We start from the raw sequence: 25,236 nt of genomic DNA on the forward strand, positions 1-25,236 counted from the left end.
AAAGCCGGAAGATATTCATGCCCCCAATCTCCATATCTCTGCTTGCTGGCGCATTGAGCTGCAGTGAAAGGTCTGTTATTCTAGTACAGTACGTGCCGATGCACTGGACCTATTTAACAACAGTGCACCAGAATCACACCTGCTCCTTACGTTCCACCCATGGGCACCTTCGTTACTCAACAGCCACACAACCCTGGAGATGTTTGGCCTCTCACTGCAGAGAAGGTGCTCCAAAGAATGAAAGGGTTCTTGTGGTTTTCCATGGCCAGGGCAGGCAACCCCAGGCACTGGCCAAGAACAGCACAAATCTCTCTCTCGCTCTTTCACTCCACCTCTCACTTTCCCTCTCTCTGTCAGTGTGTTCTGCTCACAGAGCCTAGTCTCGCCTGCCTGTAGCCGGATTCTTTCCAATGAGAGGGCTACCTTGTTTGTGTCAACAGTAGGCTTGCCATCAGTTTCCCCTCTCCTGTAGTCATGCTCTTATTCAATCATTGAACACCTGATCATTTCCTTCTGGCGCCTTCTCTAATATATGTAAGGCAGGGGACATGTCCCCCCCACATAGTGAAAATGCATTTTTGCATTTCCTTTGTAGTCTGTAATAGTTTGCAAGCCCTGCCACATCCAACGAGTGTCGGTGCCGGTGTTGTACGATTCGATCTTAGTCCTTTATTGACACTTTGCCTGTTTGATGGTTCGTCAGAGGGCATAGCAGGATTTGTTATAAACTTTCGGGTCCCGCTCCTTGAAAGCGGCAGCTCTACCCTTTAGCTCAGTGCGGATGTTGCCTGTAATCCATGGCTTCTGGTTGGGGAATGTACGTAGAGTCACTGTGGGGACGACGTCATCGATGCACTTATTGACGAAGCCAGTGACTGATGTGGTGTACTCCTCAATGCCATCGGAAGAATCCCGGAACATATTCCAGTTTGTGCTCGCAAAACAGTCATGTAGCTTAGCATCTGCTTCATCTTGATAGAGTCACTGGTGCTTCCTGTTTTAATTTTAGCTTGTAAGCAGGAACCAGGAGGATATAATTATGGTCAGATTTGCTTATGGCGGAATACAGCTCATTGAGTGTGGTCTTAGTGCCAGCATCAGTCTGTGGTGGTATGTAGACAGCTATGAAAAATACAGATGAAAACTCTCAGGGTAAATAGTGTGGTCTACAGCTTACCATGAGATACTCTACTTTAAGCGAGCAAAACCTCAAGACTTCCTTAGATATTGTGCACCAGCTATTGTTTACAAATATACATAGACTGCCACCCCTTGACTTACCAGAGGCTGCTGTTCTATCCTGACGATACAGTATATAACCAGCTGTGTGTTATTCATGTCGTCGTTCAGCCACAACTCGGTGAATCATAAGATATTACAGTTTTTAATGTCCCAGATATACGTGCTTTTAGTTTGTCCAATTTCTGTTCCGTCTCTTTCTCCTGCGAATAACGGGGAGGAGGGCCTGTTCGGGTGTCTGGAGTAAATCCCTCTCGTCTGACTCATTAACTTCTCTAGGATAGGGGGCAGCATTTGGAATTTTGGATGAAAAGCATGCCCAAATTTAACTGCCTGCTACTCATCCCCAGAAGATAAGATATGCATATTATTCGTAGATTTGGATAGAAAACACTCTGAAGTTTCTAAAACTGTGTGAATCATGTCTGTGAGTATAACAGAACTTATGTAGCAGGCGAAACCCCGAGGACAAACCATTCAGATTTTGTTTTGTTTTGAGGTCACTCTCTTTTCAATGGGATTTCATTGGGAATCCAGATTTCTAAGATACTTGCTTGCAGTTCCTACCGCTTCCACTGGATGTCACCAGTCTTTAGAAATTGGTTGAGGTTATTCCTTTGTGTAATGAAGAAGTATGGCCATCTTGAATGAGGGTCACTTCATGTGTACTGTTTGATAGAGGAGCATTACCAGAAAGCATGCTTCAGTTTGTTTTCTTCCTGTATTGAACACAGATCATCCCGTCTTCAATTTTATCGATTATTTACTTTAAAAAATTATATTACAAAAGTAGTTTGAAATGTTTTGGCAAAGTTTACAGGTAACTTTTGAGATATTTTATAGTTGGAACTGGTGCTTTTCTGGATCAAACGCGCCAAATAAATGGACATTTTGGATATATATGGACGGAATTAATCGAACAAAAGGACCATTTGTGATGTTTATGGAACATATTGGAGTGCCAACAGAAGAAGCTCGTCAAAGGTAAGGCATGATTTACATTTTTATTTCTGCGTTTTGTGTCGCGCCTGCAGGGTTGAAATGTTCTCTCTTTTGTTTATGGAGATGCTATTCTCAGATAATAGCATCGTTCGCCGAAAAGCCTTTTTGAAATCTGACATGTTGGCTGGATTCACAACACAATCATGTGATTTCATGAAGTTTGATTTTAATAGGAATTTATGTGAATTTGGCACTACATTTTCTCTGGCTTTTGGCCAAGTGGGACAAAATTCTTTGTCCAGTTCAAGGTGAGAAATCACTGTTCTGATTTCCAGAAGCTCTTATCGGTCATAAGAGACGGTAGCAGCAACATTATGTACAAAATAAGTTACAAAAACCACGAAAAAACAAACAAAATAGCACGGTTGGTTAACTTCTTTGGGGTAGTGGGCAGTATTCGGAAGTTTGGATGTCTGAGGTGCCTGCTACTCAGATCTAGAAGCTAGATCTAATCTGCATATAATTGGTACTATTTGATAGAAAACACTCTGAAGTTTCTAAAACTGTTTGAATTATGTCTGTGAGTATAACATAACTTTTTTGGCAGGGGAAACAACCGAGCACAAACCCAGATTTTTTTTTTGTTTAGGTCAATCTGTTTTCCATTAGGTTTCTATGGCAAGCCCGTTTGAATATAAATATGCTTGCAGTTCCTATTGCTTCCACTGCATGTCAACAGTCTTTAGAAATTGGTTGAGGTTTTTCCTTTGTGTAATGAAGAAGTAGCCCTGTTCAGAACGAGGGTAGAGTGAAGTGTGCTGTTTGTTAGAGGCACGTGACCTGAAAGCACACTCCACTTTGCTTTCCTCCGGTATTGAACACAGTTTATCCCGTCTTAAATTTGATAGATTATTTACGTAAAAAAAATACCTAAAGTTGTATTAGGAAAGCTGTTTTGAAATATTTGGACAAAGAGTACTGGTAACTTATTAGGTATTTTGTAGTCATGTTGCGCGAGTTGGAACCAGTGTTTTCCTGGATCAAACGCGCCAAATAAATGGACATTTTGGATATATAACGACGAAATTAATCAAACAAAAGGACCATTTGTGATGTTTAATGGACATATTGGAGTGCCAACAAAAGAAGATCTTCAAATGTAAGACATGAATTATATCGTTATTTCTGAGTTTTGTGTCGCTCCTGGCGGGATGAAATGTGATTGTCTGTGTTTGTTTCATGGGGTGCTGTCCTCAGATAATCGCATGGTTTGCTTTCGCCGTAAAGCCTTTAATTTGACATATTGCATGTGTATTTTCAAGAATGTTAAATATTTACAATTCTGAAGTTTGAATTTCGCGCTCTGCAATTTCACTGGATGTTGGCCTAGAGTACCCTAGAGAGGTTTTAAGAGCCCATAAAATGGGAGCCATCTTCTCTGGCGCCATCTTCAACTAACTATACATATTTTCTCCCATCACTACTCAATAGCAGTTCTATTATATCAGCACTACAAATGCAGAATGTTCACAAAAAGTTGATTAAAATTCTGCGGCACCATGCAAGCTGCGCCGCAGTACGCTGCAACGTTTAAAGTAGGAACCACTGTAATAGCCCCAGTGTTCACCCTTGATCAAGATAATGAATGTGAGTGGCTGAAGCCTTAGTGTATATGAAGCAGTGCTAATGGTTTCTTTATTTTATTTAACCTTTATTTAACCAGGAAAAGCCCATTGAGACCCAGAGTTTCTTTATTTTATTTAACCTTTATTTAACAAGGAAAAGCCCATTGAGACCCAGAGTTTCTTTATTTTATTTAACCTTTATTTAACCAGGAAAAGCCCATTGAGACCCAGAGTTTCTTTTTCAATGGAGACCTGGCCAAGAAGGCAGCAACAATCAGTACATTACAGAATTAAAACATACAACAATACAACAACATGATCCAGCCTAAAAAAAGCATTTACACTCCTCTGTAGCAGTCTCCCATCAACATGTTAATTCCTTCAGTGGCACTAACATACAGTTGAAGTCGGAAGTTTGCATACACTTAGGTTGGAGTCATTAAAACTCATTTTTCAACCACTCTACAAATGTCTTGTTAACAAACTATAGTTTTGGCAAGTCGGTTAGGACATCTACTTTGTGCAAGACACAAGTCAATTTTTACAACTATTGTTCACAGACCGATTATTTCACTTATAATTCACTGTATCACAATATCAGTGGGCCAGAAGTGTACATACACTAAGTTGATTGTGCCTTTAAACAGCTTTGAAAATTTCTGAAAATGATGTCATGGCGTTAGAAGCTTCTGATAGGCTAATTGACATCATTTGAGTCAATTGGAGGTCTTTCAAACCCTACCTTCAAACTCAGTGCTTCTTTGCTTGAAATCATGGGAAAATCAAAAGAAATCAGCCAAGAACTCAGAAAACAAATTGTAGACCTCCACAAGTCTGGTTCATCCTTGGGAGCAATATCCAAACACTTGAAGGTACCACGTTCATCTTTACAAACAATAGTACGCAAGTATAAACACCATGGGACCACGCAGCCGTCATACCGCTCAGGAAGGAGACACGTTCTGTCTCTTAGAGATTAATGTACTTTGGTGTGTAAAGTGCAAATCAATCCCAGAACAACAGCAAAGGACCTTGTGAAGATGCTGGAGGAAACAGGTACAAAAGTATGTATATCCACAGTAAAACGAGTCCTATATCGACATAACCTGAAAGGCCGCTCAGCAAGGAAGAAGCCACTTTTCCAAAACCTCCATAAAAACAGCCAGACTATGGTTGCAACTGCACATGGGGACAAAGATTGTACTTTTTGGAGCAATGTCCTCTTGTCTGATGAAACAAAAATATAACTGTTTGGCCATAATGACCATTGTTATGTTTGGAGGAAAAAGGGGGAGGCTTGCAAGCCGAAGAACACCATCCCAACCGTGAAGCACCATCCCAACCGGGGGTGGCAACATCATGTTGTGGGGGTGCTTTGCTGCAGGAGGGAGTAGTGCACTTCACAAAATAGATGGCATCATGAGGCAGGAAAATGATGTGGATACATTGAAGCAACATCTCAAGACATAAGTCAAGAAGTTAAAGCTTGGTCGCAAATGGGTCTTCCAAAGTTGTGGCAAAATGGCTTAAGGACAACAAAGTCAAGGTATTGGAGTGGCCATCTCAAAGCCCTGACCTCAATCCTATAGAAAATGTGTGGACAGAACTTAAAAAGCGTGTGCGAGCAAGGAGGCCTACAAACCTGACTCAGTTACACCAGCTCTGTCAGAAATAATGGGCCAAAATTCACCCAACTTATTGTGGGAAGGTTGTGGAAGGCTACCCGCAACGTTTGACTCAAGTTAAACAAGTTAAAGGCAATGCTACCAAATACTAATTGAGTGTATGTAAACTTCTTGTAACGGTTTTCTTGAGGTGAAGGAGAGGCGGACCAAAATGCAGCGTGGTTGTTATTCATGGTTCTTTAATAAAGACTACACATGAACAAACTAACAAAACAATAAACGTGAGAAAAACTATACAGCCTATCTGGTGAAAACAAACACTAAGACAGGAACAATCATCCACGAAACACTCAAAGAATATGGCTGCCTAAATATGGTTCCCAATCAGAGACAACGATAAACACCTGCCTCTGATTGAGAACCACTTCAGGCAACCATAGACTATGCTAGAAAACCCCACTAAGCCACAATCCCAATACGTACCAAAAACCCCAAGACAAAACACACCACATAATAAACCCATGTCACACCCTGGCCTGACCAAATGAATAAAGAAAACACAAAATACTAAGACCAGGGCGTGACACTTCTGAACCACTGGAAATGTGATGAAAGAAATAAAAGCTGAAATAAATCATTCTCTCTACTATTATTCTGACATTTCACATTCTTAAAATAAAGTGGTGATCCTAACTTTTTAGTTTTTTTACTACGATTAAATGTCAGGAATTTTGAAAAACTGAGTTTTTCCATTTTAGTAGACTATTCAATGCCTCTGGTGCACAAGACAAGAAGGCAGTCTGCCTAATACTGTACATGTCCTGGGGACTTTAAGTAGCAACCACCTACTGTAGCAGACCGGGTTTGGTAACTGCTGGTGATGAAGACTACAGAGGTAAAGAGTTTACCCAAAAGGGCTTGGTAGATGAACACATACAAATGCAGCTTTCGGCGCATATAAAGTGAGGTCCAACCCACCATTTGGTACAAGATACAATGGTGGGTGAGTGACTCTGCATTTGCAATAAAGCGCAATGATGCATGATAAACAGAGTACAGTCTCTGTAAGACAGAGGAGGCTGCATGCATTTACAACAAGTCACCATAATCAATTACAGAGAGATAGATGGCCTGAACAAGCTTATTTCTAGCCATAAGCAGGAAGCAAGCCTTTTTACGAAAATAAAAACCCAACTTGTCATCCAACCATATACCTAGGTATTTGTAGGATGACACTTTTTCAACGGATAAGACACCAGATGTGACAATGCTAACATTCTCTGAGTGTGAGCTCTGGTAAAGTTCATGATTTTAGTTTGTTGTTCAATCAAGACCAGTTTGAGATCTGCAGAGACTGAAAAGCAGTCTGGAGCGCTTCAACAGCCTGAACCAGAAAAAGAGCACATGAATATATGACTTTATCATCTGCATATAGATGCAACTTTGCTGGTTGCATCCCATTTCCCAAATCATGAATACAAATTGAGAACAACGGGCCTCCCGAGTGGCGCAGTGGTCTAAGGCACTGCATCGCATGCAGACCCGGGTTCATTTCCCACGCTGTGCCACAACTGGCCATGGCCAGGAGTCCCATAGAACGGTGCACAATTGGCCCAGCGTCGTCAGGGTTAGGGGAGGGTTTGGCCGGTGGTACTTTACTTGGCTCATCGCACTCTAGTGACTCCCTGTGGTGCGCCTGCGGGGTGACCATGTCGCTAGTTGAACAGTGTTTCCTCCGACAAATTGGTGCGGCTGACTTCCGAGTTAAGCTGGTGGGTGTTAAGGAGCACAGCTAGGAGGGTCATTTTTCGGAGGACGCATGACTCCACCTTCGCCTCTCCCGAACCCATTGGGGAGTTGCAGCGATGAGACAACAGAAAAAAATACAAAATAAATTAACAACACAAGAGCTAAAATGGAACCCTGGGGCTCATCTCTATTAATCTCAAGAAAACTAGACTTGGGATGTTCAGCATATACACATTGTGATCGGTCAGAAATATAGTTCCTAAACCAATGTATTGCCCCTTCACTGAGACTAATGTTGCTGAGTCTAGCTAGCAACAATTCATAGTCAACTGAATCAAATGCCTTTGATAAATCAACAAACAGAGCAGCACAATTGTGACCCATTTCAGGAAACTAGGCATATGTCACGGGTCACTACTTCACAGGAGTGCTGTTTGAACGTAAAGTTTATTTAATCAAAATGTGTTTTTTGGCAGCTAGGTTAGCTAGCTAACAGCGACCTGCAGATTCATGCAGGGTAGTAATGTCATGAGTTGGGATTATGGTTAATTGTTTAGCCACCTACTGTAGCTAGCTACATGTCTTAACAAAAGACTACACTATGCAAGTAACCATTTCGGGTGCGTTCGTAAATTCAGTCTGGCCATCTACTCCGATTTCAGAGCACTCTCGTCTGAGTGTGCCAGAGCGCAGAATAACTGAATTTACGAACGCTCAACACCCGTTGAATATAGCCAGTGTCAGTAAATGTCGGCAATAAACGGAATTAAATTGTTGCCAACAGTTATCAATGCTCTAGGTAACATGAAAACAGCCTAACCAGCTCCGCTAGGGCGATTAAAATGTTCCGAGTTTGGGTGGGGGGCTGAAGCTTAAGAGGTTGTGAACGATGCTGAATGGGTGTAGACAAAGCAGAGCTCTCCAGTAGGTACCAAAACATTCCAAGGCCATTTTCTCAAAAGTGAGGTTACAATTTTATAAACTTTCAAAGCATAATTACTTTCCCATTGTTCCTCAAATGCAGTATATGATATACCATTTTGTAGCTCTGTCTCTGCTTTCATCCAATGTAAAAAAAATAAAATGTTGCTACATAAGACCGAATCAAGGCGGTCGGTCACATATGTTGCTTTTTATCAAGTGCATATACTGTATGATGTAATTTGCCACTGCTTTAGCTGCAGTTGTGGTGCTGTGCCCCGATCTAAAGCCAGACTGAACCCCCCTCAGTATGTTATTTTCAATTAATACGTTTTTTTAACTGAGTTCACTAGGGATTCATAGACTTTGGCCAGGATAGGGAGTTGGGAGATAGGACAATAGTTATTAGCATCTGAGGGATTTCCACCCTTTAGCAGTGGGAGGACATAAGCTGATTTCCAAATGCTGGGTATGGAATTGGTCAACAGACTCAAGTTGAAAATGTGAGCCACAGGTTCAGTAATAATACCAGCTGCTATCTTTAAGGAGGTAGGTATCCAGGTTGTCTGGACCTGCAGACTTTTTAGTGTTTATTGCTTTTAGTGCTTTATAGACTTAGCATAAGAAACAGAATCAAATATCATAGTTTACTGTAACAGAGCTTACATTAGAGGCCTGGGCCCCATCATTATCAAAAACTGAACCAGCAGATATGATGAGCTTGTTAATTTTTTTTTACAATATCTGCTTTATCCTTCACTTCATTAGAATCCATCATTAAATGGTCAGGAATGCCAGATGATACATTAGAACCTGACACAGATTTGATTCGCTTCCAGAACTTGGTAGGGTTGTTTAGGTTTCTCTGTGACTGCATTTATATAGACATCTGATATGGACTTCCTGATCAATCCTGTACATTTGTTTCTTAGTGCTCCGAAGGAGGCCCAGCCAACAGGAGCATTTGTATGTCTAGCTTGAGCCCAAGAAACATTTCTCTTTCTAATGAATTCTTCCAAACAATCTGAAAACCAGGGATTGTCCCTACCACTGATTCTAAATTTCTTCACAGGGGCATGCTTATCACAAAATGAAACAAATTTCATATCAAAATAGTCCCAGGCAGTGCCAACATCGGGAATCAGACTTACTCTGTCAATATTATGGTACAGATCATGTAAGAACGCTTGCTCATCAAACTGTCTAAAATGTATTTTAAAAATATAACAGGGTTTGGCTTTGGTCATTTTTGTATTTCAAACACAAGCAATTGTACAGTGATCACTGACATCACAGAATATCCTAGTCGATGTGCATTTGTGAGGGGTATTCGTTAGAAGAATGTCCAATAGCGTTGATTTGTTAGGTGCTCTGGGATTCGTGATTCGGGCTTGTAGGAGGATTAATTAATTGCGCGAGATTCAGAGAGTCACACAGAGATAGCGTGTCCCAGTTCAAATGTCCTAAAAGTCATTTAGCTTGTGCAGGACATCAGAAAGAGAGTGAAGTGTGTCTCCCGAAGCTGAGGGTGGTATGTAGCAGTCAACTACAGTGATGTGGGAGTCCTTATATACGTTCACTTTAACCGCAAGCAATTCAAAATGTTTGGCTTTGGAAATCGAGATAATTTCAGAGGTGTTAAAAATGGATATCAAATGAATTCATGCAATCCGTTCTAAAAACCATGTACCCATCCATAGAAATCCAGTTATTTGACAGATTTCTTTAGCCAAGTTTCTGATAAAACCATTATGTCTGCATTTGTCGTATTGGACCATATTCTAATCTACCGGGCCAGAGTTTGGTCCCACATTACCAGAGATCAACAATAAAAGCATGACAATACATCTCAGATGTCCAATGCATGAGGATATGGCTCAGCTAGCACCATTGTCAATGACACAGAGAAAAAGAAATTCAAGAGTTTAAGATTTTGGAAGTATGTCATCAAGTGTAGGTCCAGTTGCGTTTGAGAGTGGTACAAATGTAATTGCAGAGAGAGACCAAGTTCCTGGTGGTATTGACATGATGGTCTTGTCGGAGTGTTTGCAAATTGTAGGGGCATAAGGCGAAGATAATTCACTCACCCATTGATCATTCAGCCTATTTAATACAGGATGGTATTGAGTAAAGAGCAGGCCCAGTTACAGACATATAATGCCAGTTTTTAGTGGTCTTTCCGCACAGGTGTGCAACGACCAGTAGATCATGTGTAGAATGACGTAGATTTTCCCACGGCGCATCAGGTTTTCCAATCTAGCAACCGCTTCTCCCCTCCTAGCCTTCAGTTTGCACCTACGCTTGCGTAGCAGGCCTTGCGCTCAGACAGACGCTCCTGACTTGGCGCGCTCTAACTCCAAAGGTGTAGGCTACAGTTTACGAGTGGCCCGAGGCAGAAAAAAAGGCCTTCTCAATCAGAAATCTTTGTACAAGCAATTTTCGTAAAATAGAGACTGACATCTAAAAATAATAGTTGTTATATACAATATCCACCTTCACATCAAAAGTGTTTGCTTCTGTAGATAGGACCAGGGTCATTCAAACTCTTAAAACTCAGATCGCAAGGGTCAGACACAAACGGACAGACTGATTGGCTGCCATCTTAGTTTCTGAGCCTAGCCATGCAGTGTGGAGGTTGGGGTGAACATTCAATGTAATTTCCGGTCACAACTTGCAGACTTGTTTACGTGTTGCTGTGCGTTTTGTTTCCAACCTTACTTTGCTACCTGACAACTTTACGTTTTTTACTTTTTAATTACCGTTTATATTTTTGGTTTTTCCCTCACTCAAATTTTTTCATTCAACTTTTTCACTCCGGACGCTTCATCTGGACATGGTTCATCAGGACTTCCAACAGCCAAAGCTAAGTAGTAACATTAACATGATACCTTCTAATTGCAGTCGCTGTACTCATAATATAAAGGAGAAAGATCGCCTTACCGCGAGGATAGCTGTGCCCAGCTTCAGACGCAATCGTTAGGCAAGAGTCATTTCAGTGTAGGAAAGGATGAAACAGTGTCTGTGCCACAAGTAAGTACAGATAGTTACGTTAGTACAAATCCCCTCGCACAGTCCCCGCAGCCGGACAACTTTCTCATAGCTTCTGGAGGGAAATGCTGTAGGAATGCTCAACCGGTGTTGAGCATTCAGCCGACAGAAACGTTCAACCGGTTTTGCCCATTAAGCAGCAAGTCGGAGTCTGAGGCCGAGTCTTCTCTGGTCTCTACTCCTCCCGTTATGGGGTCTGAGACGCCGAAGCTTCCCACCATCAGCTCTGACAAATTGAAAACCCTAGTCATTGGCGACACCATTACCTGCAGTATTAGACTTAAAACGAATCATCCAGCGATCATACCCCGTTACCAGGGGGCAGGGCTACCGACGTTAAGGCTAATCTGAATATGGTGCTGGCTAAAGCTAAAACTGGCGAGTGTAGAGAGTATAGAGATATTGTTATCCACGTCGGCACCAACGATGTTAGGATGAAACAGTCAGAGGTCACCAAGCGCAACATAGCTTCAGCCTGTAAATCAGCTAGAAAGATGTCGGCATCGAGTAATTGTCTCTGGCCCCCTCCCAGTTCGGGGGAGTGATGAGCTCTACAGCAGTCTCACAACTCAATCGCTGGTTGAAAACTGTTTTCTGCCCCTCCCAGAAGATAGAATTTGTAGATAATTGGCCCTCTTTCTGGGACTCACACACAAACAGGACCAAGCCTGGCCTGTTGAGGAGTGACGGACTCCATCCTAGCTGGAGGGGTGCTCTCATCTTATCTACCAACATAGGCAGGGCTCTAACTCCATGATGCCTCACATCTCAAAATAGGGCTTCTTAATGTTAGATCCCTCACTTCCAAGGCAGTTATAGTGAATGAACTAATCACTGATCATAATCTTGATGTGATTGGCCTGACTGAAACATGGCTTAAGCCTGATGAATTTACTGTGTTTAATGAGGCCTCACCTCCTGGTTACACTAGTGACCATAAGCCCCGTGCATCCCGCAAAGGCGGAGGAGTTGCTAACAAAAACAAACAACAAAAAAAACAAGTTTTCGTCTTTTGAGCTTCTAGTTATGAAATCTATGCAGCCTACTCAATCACTTTTTATAGCTACTGTTTACAGGCCTCCTGGGCCATATACAGCGTTCCTCACGGAGTTCCCTGAATTCCTATCGGACCTTGTAGTCGTAGCAGATAATATTCTAATTTCTGGTCATTTTAATATTCACATGGAAAAGTCCACAGACCAAATCCAAAAGGCTTTCGGGATTTGTCCAACATGTCTCTGGACCTACTCACTGTCAGTCATACTCTGGACCTAGTATGGTCCCATGGAATAAATGTTGTGGATCTTAATGTATACAAACAATGTATACGAAATGCTTCAGTCTGGATTTAGACCCCATCATATCACTGAGACTGCACTTGTGAAGGTGGTAAATTACCTTTTAATGGCGTCAGACCGAGGCTCTGCATCTGTCCTCGTGCTCCTATACCTTAATGCTGCTTTTGATACCATCGATCACCACATTCTTTTGGAGAGATTGGAAACCCAAATTGGTCTACACGGACAAGTTCTGGCCTGGTTTAGATCTTATCTGTCGGAAGGATATCAGTTTGTCTCTGTGAATGGTTTGTCCTCTGACAAATCAACTGTACATTTTGGTGTTCCTCAAGGTTCTGTTTTCGGATCACTATTGTTTTCACTATATATTTTACCTCTTGGGGATGTCATTCGAAAACATAATGTTAACTTTCACTGCTATGCGGATGACACACAGCTGTACATTTCAATGAAACATGGTGAAGCCCCAAAATAGCCCTCGCTAGAAGCCTGTGTTTCAGACTTAAGGAAGTGGATGGCCGCAAACTTTCTACTTTTAAACTCGGACAAAACAGAGATGATTGTTCTAGGTCCCAAGAAACAAAGAGATCTTCTGTTGAATCTGACAATTAATCTTGATGGTTGTACAGTCGTCTCAAATAAAACTGTGAAGGACCTCGGCGTTACTCTGGACCCTGATCTCTCTTTTGACGAATATATCAAGCCTGTTTCTAAGGACAGCTTTTTTCCATCTGCGTAACATTGCAAAAATCAGAAACTTTCTGTCCAAAAATGATGCAGAAAAATTAATTCATGCTTTTGTTACTTCTAGTTTAGATTACTGCAATGCTCTACTCTCCGGCTACCCGGATAAAGCACTAAATAAACTTCAGTTAGTGCTAAATATGGCTGCTAGAATCCTGACTAGAACCAAAAAATTTGATCATATTACTCCAGTGCTAGCCTCCCTACACTGGCTTCCTGTTAAGGCAAGGGTTAATTTCAAGGTTTTACTGCTAACCTACAAAGCATTACATGGGCTTGCTCCTACCTATCTTTCCGATTTGGTCCTGCCGTACATACCTACACGTACGCTACGGTCACAAGACGCAGGCCTCCTAATTGTCCCTAGAATTTCTAAGCAAACAGCTGGAGGCAGGGCTTTCACCTATAGAGCTCAATTTTTATGGAATGGTCTGCCTACCCATGTGAGAGACGCTCAACCTTTAAGTCTTTACTGAAGACTCATCTCTTCAGTGGGTCATATGATTGAGTGTAGTCTGGCCCAGGAGTGTGAAGGTGAACGGAAAGGCTCTGGAGCAACGAACCGCCCTTGCTGTCTCTGCCTGGCCGGTTCCCCACTCTCCACTGGGATTCTCTGCCTCTAACCCTATTACAGGGGCTGAGTCACTGGCTTACTGGTGCTCTTCCATTCCTGGTCATTTATGAACATTTGAACATCTTGGCCATGTTCTGTTATAATCTCCACCCGGCACAGTCAGTAGAGGACTGGCCACCCCTCATAGCCTGGTTCCTCTCTACGTTTCTTCCTAGGTTTTGGCCTTTCTAGGGAGTTTTTCCTAGACACCATGCTTCTACACCTGCATTGCTTGCTGTTTAGTATTTTAGGCTGGGTTTCTGTACAGCACTTTGAGATATCAGCTGATGTAAGAAGGGCTATATAAATACATTTGATTTGATTTGATTCTATAGCTTGGCAGTCAGATCACACCAACCCTTTCATTAAACACAGAAACAAGCTGAAACACAGTGGAAGAGAGGAGCTGTTGTTCCACACACTTGTAAAACAATATTGCTGAAAAAATTATAATTGCAGCACTTGAGCAATCAACACTCCCTGTACGCCCCACCCCAGCTCTAAAACCTACCATAGAAAACTTGGCTGGAGCACCAGATACACTGTACAACACAGGAGGAGCACTTTTAATCCAAAGAGAGAGAGTCCCTTTAGCATTAATAGAAAACTGCCCTGATGAGCTCAACATAAATAAATATTTGGACTGCAGCTGAGAACAGTTGTTTTAGATTAAAACGGACAGATAGACCTTAGGTAGATTTTTTCTTAACATGGTCGTTGTGAGGGATGGAGCTAGAGGAAAAAATATGGCTGCCTTGCCAAGTCAACCAGGAACGTTTAATGAAGTGCTCGTTCCTAGTGTCTGGGCTGCAGTGTGTGGTGTTGGGTGGATTGACTCACTCTACTGACTGGACACTGGAAACCAAAGGGTCTAATTAAGGGGGTCCTCTGACGGTCAGACAAAGTTGAGCCGACAGAAGGGTCACTACCCTGGCCCACAAACCTCCTGCGACCCCCACATCTGCCTGGGTGTATTAGCCTAGACGTGTCCGATTGATGTGGACACCCCGAGTCTGAGGCATGGGTACTGACACATACACACTACCTACCACACACTGTCTGGACCTACAGTACAGACACAACACTATCTACAGTAACACGCTGTCTGGACCTGCAGTAGCACACTGTCTGGACCTACAGTACTGACACAACACTATCTACAGTAACACACTGTCTGGACCTACAGTACTGACATAACACTATCTACAGTGACACACTGTCTGGACCTACAGTACTGACACAACACTATCTACATTAACACAATGTCTGGACCTACAGTACTGACACAACACTATCTACAGTAACACACTGTCTGGACCTACAGTTCTGACACAACACTATCTACAGTAACACACTGTCTGGACCTACAGTAATGACACAACACTATCTACATTAACACACTGTCTGGACCTACACTACAGACACAACACTATCTACAGTAACACACTGTCTGGACCTACAGTACTGACACAATACTATCTACAGTAACACACTGTCTGGACCTACAGTACTGACACAACACTATCTACAGTAGCACACTGTCTAGACCTACAGTACTGACACAACACTATCTACAGTAACACACTGTCTGGACCTACAGTACTGACACAACACTATCTACAGTAACACACTGTCTGGACCTACAGTACTGACACAACACTATCTACAGTAACACACTGTCTGGACCTACAGTACTGACACAACACTATCTACAGTAACACACTGTCTGGACCTACAGTACTGACACAACACTATCTACAGTAACACACTGTCTGGACCTACAGTACTGACACAACACTATCTACATTAACACACTGTCTGGACCTACAGTACTGACACAACACTATATACAGTAGCGCACTGTCTGGACCTACAGTAATGACACAACACTATCTACATTAACACACTGTCTGGACCTACAGTACTGACACAACACTATCTACAGTAACACACTGTCTGGACCTACAGTACTGACACAACACTATCTACAGTAACACACTGTCTGGACCTACAGTACTGACACAACACTATCTACAGTAACACACTGTCTGGACCTACAGTACTGACACAACACTATCTACAGTAACACACTGTCTGGACCTACAGTACTGACACAACACTATCTACAGTAACACACTGTCTGGACCTACAGTAACACACTGTCTGGACCTACAGTACTGATACAACACTATCTACAGTAACACACTGTCTGGACCTACAGTAACACACTGTCTGGACCTACAGTAACACACTGTCTGGACCTACAGTACTGATACAACAGTATTTACAGTAACACACTGTCTGGACCTACAGTACTGATACAACACTATCTACAGTAACACACTGTCTGGACCTACAGTAACACACTGTCTGGACATACAGTAACACACTGTCTGGACCTACAGTACTGATACAACAGTATTTACTACTAGGGTTGGAAAGATACCGGTAATTTACTAAAGTTACTCCAATCTTAGTTATTTTGTTGATTACCAGAAAATCGATGACAATCTACTTATACTTGAATACCTTTTTAAAAAATGTATTCATACATAGTATACATATCTATATCTGTGTCCATATTGTCCACTATATTCTAGTGGATAGACAATATGGTTCTCGAGAAAATAGACTAATTAATGGGAAAAGGCATCTAATCAATATAACTTTAAAAAAAATGGACTAGTCTTAACAACTGCCACCAGTTTGATGCCAACACATTGACAACCAATACATATCGGCATAATCAAATAAATAAAAGTGTGTAAACAAATATATAACAAATATTTCATGCTGAACCCCTAATTAATATTATAATTTAATATATATATATATTTAATATAATTTATTCACTAAGTCAGTGTTTCCCAACTCCAGTCCTCCAGTACCTCCGACAGCACACATTGTTGTTATAGCTCCAGACAAACCTGATCCATTGAGGGCTTGATCATTAGCTGACAAGTTGAATCAGGTGTGCTTGTCCGGGGCTACAGCAGAAATGTGTGCTGTTCAGGGTACTGGAGGACTGGAGTTGGGAAACACTGCACTAAGTTGATGGTCTAGGATCATGTTTTACAGCTTTCTTATTTAATTATATCAGATATTTTGCATATGATAAGGCCACATAGAAGGTCAGAGATAATTACAGACACCTCTGATAATATGAAGTACCCAAAAGGGCCACTAGATGTATTGTGATAAATTACATATCATCTTTGAAAGATATCGCCATTCTGGTAGTTTACTGGTAAAACTTAGAAAGTTTCTAATTATATACCCTCCCTTTGCAACCCAACATACCACACACAGTACAGTAGCCAAGGATGTATCAAGTTGAACACTAGACCTACAGTACAGAACAGTTCAGTACCACCATGGACGTATCGTTCACGACCACACACACCCCAGCTATAGTCCTGACCCAACACCTAAATATCATCATGGTACACTTTAAACTTGAATCTAAATGGCTACATAGAATAGTGCACTGAATCTCTCTCCCAGACACCTGGATGTCCAAAATCAACCCTGTCCAATCACAGAGAGGAATGTTTTGTCTGGGCTGTTTGGGGTTTATAGCGGTGCTGCTTTGTACAAAGAGCCTTGACACTTGCTACAATAACAGGAGCTCAGTGTGGGTTATTGGAGATCTGGGGGCTCTCCTCTGAGTGAGTGGGACCGGCCTGGTGTACTGTACACAGCAGCGTCAGAAGTTCATGCCCTCCCTGGGGCATTCACACAGTAAAAACAAAGAGATCACACAGGCTGCGCTAGCGAGAGCTACGCTAACGAGGCTGATCGTTACAGTGGCGCCACCTGTCTCCCTCCTCCAATTAGGCAGAACAAGACCAAAGTGCTAATCAACCAGCCGACCAGCCCAGAGGGGAGAGGAGAGGAGAGGAGAGGAGAGGAGAGAAGAGGAGAGGAGAGGAGAGGAGAGGAGAGGAGAGGGGGATGAGGAGAGAGAGAGAGGAGAGGGGAAGATGAGAGAGAAGAGAGGGGAGAGGGGAAGTGGAGAGAGGGGAGAGGAAAGGAGAGGAGAGGGGAGAGGAGAGAGGAAGAAGAGAGAGGGGAGAGAGGAGAGCAAAGGGGAGAGGGGAGAGGAGAGGGGAGTTGTTAGAGGGGAGAAAGAGTGGAGAGGGTAGAAAGAGAGGAAAGGAGAGGGGAGAGGAGGAAGAGGAGAGAGGGGAAGAGGAGAGGAGAAGAGAGAGGGGAAGATGGGAGATGAAAGGAGGAAGAGGAGAGAATGAGAGGGGAGAGGGGAGAGAGGGGAGAGTGGAGGAGCGGGGAAGAGGAAAGGGAGTTGAGAGAGGAGAAGAGGAGAGAAGAGGAGAGGAGAGAGGAGGAAACAATAGGATCAAAGAGAGGATAAAAAAACAAGTAGAAAGAGGGAGGGAGGGGGAGGGAAAGAGAGAGAGGGGAGGAGGGAAAAAGAGAGAGATGAGGGGGAGCCAGAGAGCAAAAGCCATGGCAGATTAAGAGACACCTCTTTCTCCGTTTACAGCTCAGGCAAACTGAGACAACATCCAAAGTTAAAATACTTTAATTACGAAACATGAAAGTCAAACAGAGTCCTGATCGGTGTGTCTGTGGATGAGCAGATTAATTGTCCAGTGAGAGTAGGAGATGAGAGGTCGAGACGGGAGGGCAAATACAGACTGGCCGCACAGTTGGAATAGGAGCGAGGCGCCCAGAAGGGCTGAGTGCTCCCTGAGGTTCACAGAAGCTGTAATTATGGGGAAAAGGGGTGTGTGTTTACAATATCTCACTCTCCTTAACAAGCACTGATTGTGTGTGTGCAGTGAGCGCGTGTAGGAATGTTTGAGCACAGCCAGAGTGCAAGGAGAGTTCAGGGAAGAGTTTGGTCAACGGACAAAGTGGTTTGTGTCAAACCTATCAAAAACAATATACACACCGAAATATAAGACTGAGGTAATTGGAGCGTGTTAGATTAGCCAGATAAATGAAACAACATTTTGTTCTGAAGAATAGTATTGCTGCCCAAAATAACTTCTAATGACGGAGACAGAGGCTCAAAAAGACAGGGGTTTTCTATTAGTGCATTAATTCATGTCCTGATGAAAATGTGTGAAGTGTACATATACATTTGTACGTGTGCGCGTGTGTGCGCGTGCGCGTGCGCGCGCGCACGCGCGTGTGTGTGTGTGTGTGTGTGTTTGTGTGTGTGCGACAAGAAACAGAGAGTGAGAGAAAAAAGGTAGAGAGAGAGAGAGAGAGAGAGAGAGAGAGAGAGAGAGAGAGAGAGAGAGAGAGAGAGAGAGAGAGAGAGAGAGAGAGAGAGAGAGAGATAGATAGATAGATAGATAGATAGATAGATAGATGGGCATACTCTCTGCCCCCAACCACAATGAGGGCACACAACCCTGCCCCCCTGTGCCCCAGTAGGTTTACGACCATCCGTCACGCTTGGCATCCCAAACATAGTCTAGTCTCTGTTGGTTCTAGAGGGACCAGTACAGGGTGTAGTGCTGCCGTAGTGCAGAGCTGGTAAAACTATTTCTGGAAAATATATTGTGATAAATTCTATTTAATTACCACTAAAATCCCATGAAAAACGATAGAACAACAAAGCAAATAAATATGTATTGCAGCCTAGGGGTAGATAAATGGGGGTTTCCCCCCTGTCTTCTCTTTGGCGGTGGCGGTAATGATGAAGAACTGTAGATTACACCTGTGCACTGCGGAGGCCCGTCAGAGGCTTGACCACTTTGGCCATTCAGAACGTTGAGAAGAAACATCTAAATTCACTGTGTGTCTGCCTTGATGTTCATTAAACACAATGGACCCCCTCTTGCGCAGTAGAACCAAGAAACGATATGTGAACACTTAACCTATTGGCTATTGGTTTGAGACACCGGGCCCGTTCTAGCTTGGTATGTCAGGGTGGGAAATTGGAAATGAGAATTGGGCCAAGTTGGAGGAAGTAATGCATTTAGGTTATATCTTTTTGAGACGCATGCATACACCACAGCAAAAGCTTGATTTTAAAATGAATATCCCGCAATTTTATGTAGGAATAATTTATGTTCACTACCTAGTTGCTTTTTTTTATACCAAAAAAAGGCTTGCGACTGGTACTTGGTCAATTGATTTGATGATTTAATCTGTGCCATGTAGTTGTAGGACTATTAGACTACAGCCTACAGATATATATATATACCATGTAGTTGTAGGACTATTAGGCTACAGTCTACAGATAGATATATACCATGTACTCTCAGGCCTATTAGGCTGTACTGCAAATGATTGTTGTTTTTTCCTGAACTGGCCGAATGGCAGAGCTATCATTCAGTCATCATTCAGCTATCCTTCAGAAAGACAAGTTGGTTCAAAGTCATTGTGTGATCCTGGCGCTGTGCATTCAGAACCACGAAGGGCGCTCCAATCGTTTAATAGAACCCTCTTCAAGATCAGTTCCCTATGCCTAATAATTCAAGAAGATGGAAATGCAGACGCTATTCCCATGAAACTGATTGAGATCCATCAAATGATTGGCATGCAGATGCAGTTTCAGCAGTAACACTTGAAGAAGTATCATTCACGATTGACAGTGATGATGGCCTATTTTGAAACGAGGTATGCCTAACTCGGTGTTTGTGGGTATTAAAAAGATAAGATTTTCTTGAGACAATAATGTGTGGGCATAGGCAGACATCGCAATTGGAGGATGCATTTCATGCCTATAGTATTTTATAACAGGGCTCTCCAACCCAGTTCCTGGAGAGCTACCATCCTGTAGGTTCATTCCAACCCTAATCTAGTACACCTGATTCTAATAATTATATGGCTGATAAGATGAATCAGGATAGTTACAACTGGGGTTGGAGTGAAAACCTACAGGAGGGTAGCTCTCCTGCAACAGGTATGTTCTATACCCTGTTCTATGATAGGCTATTCAATAGGTTACATCTGTCGGTACAAGCTTTGATTGAGGAAATTATTTAATTTACCCCCCAAAAAAGCACTACACTACTGGACCAGTATCTCTGAACCACAGAGCCCCTGCTTTACAGCATCACAGTCTAGTTTCTGTTGGTTCTACAAAAGGACCAGTATCATGGCACCACAGACATAGAAATGAAAGTAATAGAACGGGCGTCCCAATCCCCATTCAATTATGGCATAATGGGTGGACTGGTGGACATTGTGAGTGTACCCATAGGAGCAAAGCAGGAAGTGAAAGCAGGAAGAAAATGTAGGTGCCCCAATCAATCTGTGCTGTGATTTTTGAATCAACTAAATTACAAAAAATACATTCCATTGCATGAGGCTATTCCCATGCAGTTAGCATAATTTGAATTAACATTCTACATTACCAAGGAAATTGCATCACAATACCAGGCAGCCATTGTGAGTGTACCCATCTGTATACAATTCAAATTGCCAGGGTTAGAGGTTCCAAACCCGTTTTATTCACAGAGCTGCCCTATTCTAGTCCAGGGATAGGTTGGGAGCCACCAAAAATCTGAAATCATACCCACACATGCAGTTAGAGCCGGCTGATGCACAACCGACTGCTGATGCACATCCGACTGCTGATGCACAACCGACTGCTGATGCACATCCGACTGCTGATGCACAACCGACTGCTGATGCACAACCGACTGCTGATGCACAACCGACTGCTGATGCACAACCGACTGCTGATGCACAACCGACTGCTGATGCACAACCGACTGCTGATGCACAACCGACTGCTGATGCACAACCGACTGCTGATGCACAACAAAAATTCGAAATTCTAACTCTCAACAGTAATTTGAGACCCCGACTGAGTTCCAAAAAAATATAAATAATAATATTTTGGGGGGGGAGGAAATTGATCTGTGGGCCTGCAAAAGGGGGACGGCTCGTCCCTGATCAAGTCTCTTATGGTTCTAGAGGGAACCACCAATCATAGTCCAGTCTCTGTTACAGCGGGACTCAGCGTGCGATTCATCTAACGTAAAAGGCATAAAAGAAACGCATGAAACTAGATCCCCTACTAGTCTTGACGAGAAGAAAACAAAATGTCAGGGATGTTCTCTTCTGCGCTGTTCAACCAAGCCAGTGAATGTGGAGGAGGAGTTAAGATGGAGTGTCATCGTGTTAACGTCCAAAAGTGGAAGTCGCCACAAAAAAACAGAACATCCAGTTGTTGGGGACTCAACAGAGACTAGTGTGCCCTACTCTACAGCCACTCTCGGGTCCACACTCCACAGTCCCCACCCCCAAGCTCCAGCCCCTCACCCCCAAGCTCCAGCCACTCACCCCTAAGCTCCAGCCCCTCGCCCCTAAGCTCCAGCCTCTCACCCTCAAGCTCCAGCCACTCACCCCCAAGGTCCAGCCATTCACCTCCAAGCTCCAGCCTCTCACCCTCAAGCTCCAGCCACTCTCCCTCAAGCTCCAGTCTCACACCTCCAAGCTCCAGCCTCTCACCCCCAAGCTCCAGCCTCTCGCCCCCAAGCTCCAGCCTCTCACCCCCAAGCTCCAGCCTCTCACCTCCAAGCTCCAGCCTCACACCTCCAAGCTCCAGCCTCTCACTCCCAAGCTCCAGCCTCTCACCACCATGCTCCAGCCTCTCATCTCAAGCTCCAGCCTCTCACCCCAAGCTCCAGCCTCTCACCCCCATGCTCCAGCCTCACACCCCCATGCTCCAGCCTCACACCCCCATGCTCCAGCCTCTCACCTTCAAGCTCCAGCCTCTCACCCCCAAGCTCCAGCCTCTCACCCCCAAGCTCCAGCCTCTCACCCCCATGATCCAGCCTCTCACCCCCATGATCCAGCCTCTCACCCCCATGATCCAGCCTCTCACCCTCATGATCCAGCCTCTCACCTCCAAGCTCCAGCCTCTCACCCCCAAGCTCCAGCCTCTCACCCCCAAGCTCCAGCCTCTCACCCCCATGCTCCAGCCTCTCACCCACAAGCTCCAGCATCTCACCCCCATGCTCCAGCCTCTCACCCCCATGCTCCAGCCTCTCACCCACAAGCTCCAGCATCTCACCCCCAAGCTCCAGCCTCTCACCCACAAGCTCCAGCATCTCACCCCCATGCTCCAGCCTCTCACCTCCAAGCTCCAGCCTCTCACCCCTCTTCTCTACACTTCAACCCTTCACACCCTTGTTTTGTTTCCTTGACCACTTGCCCTGTCTCCAAAATAGAGGTAATACAGAGAGTAGAGGGTTCACTCACCGATGTTCTTGTGTCTCTCAGATTTCAGCTCCCAGCTATTCCTCACAACCAAGATGTATAACTTGTGAATCGGTCACCTGCCAAAGACGAGAGTGAGACAACAAAATTACATCTCTGACAGACTTCAAAACTGACAATGCTTTCCATCAGGAATAAAATCAATAGGGAGAAAGCAAAGTGAAAGGGGAAGAAATAGAGACAGAGAAGGAGAGACTCAAATACACAACATAGAAGGACAGTTAAAGTGTGAGTGGACAAAGAAAGAGACGGAAAAGGAGAAGTATTTTTAGCCTGCACTACACATGACTGACTGTCACAAAATATTAATGTGCCATAAGATGTTAGCCTGTTTTCCACGGTCACACACAGTACTGGAGTCACACAGCTGTTGTTGCAGACACATTGTATCACAACACCAGTAGAAATGTAAGGTGCGGAGGAGAGGTGTTCTGGGCTTGTTCTCTTTCCTCTTCCAGCCATCAATCAATCCATCAACTAATTCATCACATTTTATATACAAATACCTTTTCAGATCAACATTTGTCACAATGTGCTTTACAGTGACCTGGACTAGAACCCAACGGGCAAGCAGAAGAACATCCTCTCTCTTCATCATTCTCTCCTTTTCTCTGGTCACCCTGTCCTCCTCACAGGACAATGACTGGAACGTCACACACAGCTCACCTACAGATTACATACAGATTACTTATAACACACACTCACTCATAATTGCTGTTTGAATGATGGGTGGTCATGTTGTTTCTGTCTGAGTGATGGGTGGCCATGTTGTTTCTCTCTGAATGATGGGTGGCCATGTTGTTTCTGTCTGAATGATGGGTGGCCATGTTGTTTCTGTCTGAGTGATGGGTGACCATGTTGTTTCTGTTTGAATGATGGGTGGCCATGTTGTCTCTCTCTGAGTGATGGGTGGCCATGTTGTTTCTGTCTGAATGATGGGTGGCCATGTTGTTTCTGTCTGAGTGATGGGTGGCCATGTTGTTTCTGTCTGAGTGATGGGTGGCCATGTTGTTTCTGTCTGAATGATGGGTGGCCATGTTGTTTCTGTCTGAGTGATGGGTGGCCATGTTGTTTCTGTCTGAGTGATGGGTGGCCATGTTGTTTCTGTCTGAGTGATGGGTGGCCATGTTGTTTCTGTCTGAGTGATGGGTGGCCATGTTGTTTCTGTCTGAGTGATGGGTGGCCATGTTGTTTCTGTCTGAGTGATGGGTGGGCATGTTATTTCTGTCTGAGTGATGGGTGGCCATGTTGTTTCTGTTTGAATGATGGGTGGCCATGTTGTTTCTCTCTGAGTGATGGGTGGCCATGTTGTTTCTGTCTGAATGATGGGTGGCCATGTTGTTTCTGTCTGAGTGATGGGTGGCCATGTTGTTTCTGTCTGAGTGATGGGTGGCCATGTTGTTTCTGTCTGAGTGATGGGTGGGCATGTTATTTCTGTCTGAGTGATGGGTGGCCATGTTGTTTCTGTTTGAATGATGGGTGGCCATGTTGTTTCTCTCTGAGTGATGGGTGGCCATGTTGTTTCTGTCTGAATGATGGGTGGCCATGTTGTTTCTGTCTGAGTGATGGGTGGCCATGTTGTTTCTGTCTGAGTGATGGGTGGCCATGTTGTTTCTGTCTGAGTGATGGGTGGGCATGTTATTTCTGTCTGAGTGATGGGTGGCCATGTTGTTTCTGTTTGAATGATGGGTGGCCATGTTGTTTCTCTCTGAGTGATGGGTGGCCATGTTGTTTCTGTCTGAGTGATGGGTGGCCATGTTGTTTCTGTCTGAGTGATGGGTGGCCATGTTGTTTCTGTCTGAATGATGGGTGGCCATGTTGTTTCTGTCTGAGTGATGGGTGGCCATGTTGTTTCTGTCTGAGTGATGGGTGGCCATGTTATTTCTGTCTGAGTGATGGGTGGCCATGTTGTTTCTGTCTGAGTGATGGGTGGCCATGTTGTTTCTGTCTGAGTGATTGGTGGCCATGTTATTTCTGTCTGAGTGATGGGTGGCCATGTTGTTTCTGTCTGAGTGAGGACACACACACACATGGCACAGCTCCTCTCTATATCCCACTGAGACTGAGGGAGGTCATAGTCCTTCCTAACACTCCCCAGGCTCTCTCCCTCTCTCTCAGCAGAGCAGAATGTTCTCCTGGTTCCTCTGCAAAATGGGAGCCCCAGCTAAACTCATTAGATAGTGACACAGATACAGACCCAGCCTCAAATGCACATTTACTTA

The 25,236-nt window shown here is 43.8% G+C and overlaps 1 protein-coding gene across 1 annotated transcript in view; it reads right to left on the minus strand.

Moving 5' to 3' along the window:
- LOC110536815 (bone morphogenetic protein receptor type-1B) overlaps positions 1-25,236 on the minus strand; it is a 115,996-nt gene that overhangs the window by 45,629 nt on the left and 45,131 nt on the right. The window contains exon 3 of the mRNA XM_036937169.2: positions 22,997-23,073. The gene's annotated coding sequence lies outside the window, so the exon portion shown is untranslated. The remainder of the gene's footprint in view (positions 1-22,996; positions 23,074-25,236) is intronic.

Source organism: Oncorhynchus mykiss, chromosome 12 (assembly GCF_057628025.1).
Source record: "Oncorhynchus mykiss isolate SJ-2025 chromosome 12, ASM5762802v1, whole genome shotgun sequence".
Taxonomy (NCBI): Eukaryota; Metazoa; Chordata; class Actinopteri; order Salmoniformes; family Salmonidae; genus Oncorhynchus; species Oncorhynchus mykiss.